This window comes from Solea solea, chromosome 21 (assembly GCF_958295425.1).
Source record: "Solea solea chromosome 21, fSolSol10.1, whole genome shotgun sequence".
Taxonomy (NCBI): domain Eukaryota; kingdom Metazoa; phylum Chordata; class Actinopteri; order Pleuronectiformes; family Soleidae; genus Solea; species Solea solea.
The window spans coordinates 18,967,097-18,970,327 of NC_081154.1; the positions used below are offsets into that span (position 1 = coordinate 18,967,097).

At 41.4% G+C, this 3,231-nt stretch overlaps 1 long non-coding RNA gene across 1 annotated transcript; it reads left to right on the forward strand.

Moving 5' to 3' along the window:
* The first annotated feature begins 476 nt into the window (after positions 1 to 476).
* Positions 477 to 2,202, forward strand: LOC131448788 (uncharacterized). Its single transcript, XR_009234226.1, has 4 exons — positions 477 to 557; positions 1,284 to 1,346; positions 1,531 to 1,605; positions 1,861 to 2,202. It is a non-coding gene; the product is annotated as an uncharacterized LOC131448788 (long non-coding RNA).
* The last annotated feature ends 1,029 nt before the right edge of the window (positions 2,203 to 3,231 follow it).

Below are 3,231 nucleotides of genomic sequence, written 5' to 3' on the forward strand. Positions count from 1 at the left end.
GACCCGGGTTCGAGCCCCGGTTGGAACAAGGGCCTTTCTGCATGGAGTTTGCATGTTCTCCCCGTGTGTGCGTGGGTTCTCTCCGGGTACTCCGGCTTCCTCCCGCAGTCCAAAAACATGCAATGTGGGGATAGGTAAATTGGACACTCCAAATTGACCATAGGAGTGAGTGTGAGAGTGAATGGTTGTTTGTCTCTATCTGTGTGTGGCCCTGCGATGGACTGGCGAACTGTCCAGGGTGTACCCCGCCTATCGCCCGATGTAGCTGAGATTGGCACAGCACCCCCCGTGACCCTCTGGCAGAGGATAAAGCGGTAGATGATGACTGACTGACTGACCAAGTGTGTGGTAGTGTGTTTTTAAAACTGTAAATTTGATTTTTGCTGAGTGAGACATCTCTTTTCCATTTGTGTGCTATGTGCTCTGTGGCTCCGCCCAGTCTGCTTTATTCCACAGGTGCCTTCAGTTCAGCCATCAGGCAGAGTGAATAAAAGCTGGGGAAAAGGGGGACGCGCTCTTTCTCCCTCTCTCCCCTCCTGGATCCACGCGGACACCGTGTAAGCGCGCAAACTACTGAGCAGTGTTTCCTTCTGTGCAGCTCGGGAAGGTGTGTGTGTGTGTGTGTGTGTGTGTGTGTGTGTGTGTGTGTGTGTGTGTGTGTGTGTGTGTGTGTGTGTGTGTGTGTGTGTGTGTGTGTGTGTGTGTGTGTGTGTGTGTGTGTGTGTGTGTGTGTGTGTGTGTGTGTGTGTGTGTGTGTGTGTGTGTGTGTGTGTGTGTGTGTGTGTGTGTGTGTGTGTGTGTGTGTGTGTGTGTGTGTGTGTGTGTGTGTGTGTGTGTGTGTGTGTGTGTGTGTGTGTGTGTGTGTGTGAAGGGTGTAATTTCTACTTTAGTGGTTTAAGTTTGGATTGATGTGGCTCTTTAAGTTGATTGTGTTTTTCCTACAGCTACTTTTTAAAGTTGTTAAATAATGGCAGCAACTATGAGTTGTGTCATTTAATGTTTTTATAAGTTCATCACACTGACGTTTTATAAAGAACAAACGTCCAACAACGCTAGTTTGAGTAAATGGAGCAGCTGACGTGACCGGTTTAGTAAATTAAAGCTGTTAAATGATAAAGAGGTTTTTGCAAGTTTTTGGTCCTTTTTTAAAATAGGAAAAAATTATTATTTCATCCAAAAACCAGAAATATATAATTGAAATGTTTTACTATTTTCAGTTTTTCTAACATACAGTAAATTACTTTCACACACACAGAATAACTTCTATGGGTTTGTTTCGTCAGATAAAGGTCGTGACCTCTGTTCCCCTGCCCCCTGCACGGAGGATGGGGATGATGATGATGATGGTGAGTTGTGTTTTTAATCATGGATTTCATATTTTAAAAAAAAAACAAAAAACTTCCTATTTCATTAATTCAAAGGTAACAGGGATGATACTTTTCTATTAAGTGTATTTGTGTCTTTGTCATTATTTTAAAAAAATAGGACTTTATCTTATTTCTCTTTTTGTGTGTGTGTGTGTGGGCAAAGGTCCTGAACGCCGCCATCAAACAAGACGTGCCCCCTGCACTGATGATGGGGATGATGATGATGATGATGATGATGGTGAGCTCTGTGTGTTTTTAATCATGAAATCTATAAAAACTCAGACCAGGTTGTTTTCTGTGAGAGACTTTGACCACACACACACACACACACACACACAGACACACACCCTCCATCCATTTCCTACCTCTTTATCCTCCACATGAGGGTCGTGGGCTGCTGGAAGATATTTAAGTAAAAAGTAATATAGTGTATCTGTTTGTGGTCTCTTATCTGCATACATACATGTCTAGCACTTGTCTGTTCCTGTTACAGACCAAAGACCAACCACATCTATGAAAGCAACAGACAACGTTGTTGTAAACCAAAAGAAAAAGCATTTACAGTCTGGACTGATCTCCATCTTCTGTCATTTACGGATCCACCCACTGAGACTGGACTGCACAGGAAAAGGCTGCAGTTATTTTAACACCAAGTCCCTGGAAGAAAGCTTGCCTGGATTGCTTTAACTATTTATATTTTTAACTATTTATCTCTTTAACTATTTATGTCTTTTATCTAGAGTGTTAACTGGTGTTTATCATCTCACTGCTTTCTTCCTTTCTGTGTATTTTATGTATGTAAATTGCTGTTTTTAAAGGTGCTATACAAATAAAACTTTACTCGCATCAAAACTTTTGTGTTTAACACCATTGTCACTTTAACTCGAAAGGCCACTTTGAGGCATTTTTCTGCATTAAAGCTATGTTTGAGCCAATGTGTTCATAACACAGATTTTCGGCTGCTGCAAAACACTGCGGCAACCTATGAAGAGAGTTTTGTTTCTTTTATTCATTCAAAAAATTTGAGAGCAAAAGTGGCAATCAAAAATATTTTTTTTGAGCTCGAAACAGAATAGGTTCCAATGGGGAAAAAAAAGAACATTTCTTCAACTTCAATCAAAATTAATGTTTTAAGTAAAAACATACGACCATTTTGCTTATAAATCAGTCCTTTTTGCTTGCGAGTTCTAGTCCAATAGAGTTTCTATTGGTTGGTTTGACCTGGCTCCAGCACCAGCTACGTCTTCCACATTACACCCACTTCTCCCTTGTGCTGTGCTGCTAGGAGGTAAGCCTGTTGCTCTTGAAACGTTTCCCATAAGTAATAAATTGCGCTATATATCGTTGGCTACAGCCTGCTGTACATTCACAACACAAGTAATGAATTATAATGCCCTGCTGCAAGCACACTGACTAGCAGCAACATGGATGTCTCTGCTAGTCACGGCATGAGCAGAGTAATTAATGAGTGAATTACAGGGAGGCGTATACAACGTAGGGCTGTGATTTAAATATTTATTTAGTGTTGCATTGTACTTGCGGTGCCAAAACTTCACAGTTCCTACACAACAGTTCTACCGTGGATTACTAAACTAGCGCTGAACGCGGTGCCAGGCAGCTCCTCCTGTTCTCACTACAGCTGTTCTAATGTCAACAAACACACGTGACGAATGATTTAACAAATTCACGCACATATTTCTAACCTGGTCTATACAGGAGCAGCTGAGTCAGACGGTCCAACTTAAATGAAACTGAATGATGCTTTTGATCTCAGACATGTAGAATGTGCAGACTATAGAAGAGAAACACAAACTTCAGCACCACTGATCTGTATAATCAGACCAAAAGACATGTCCTGTGATTT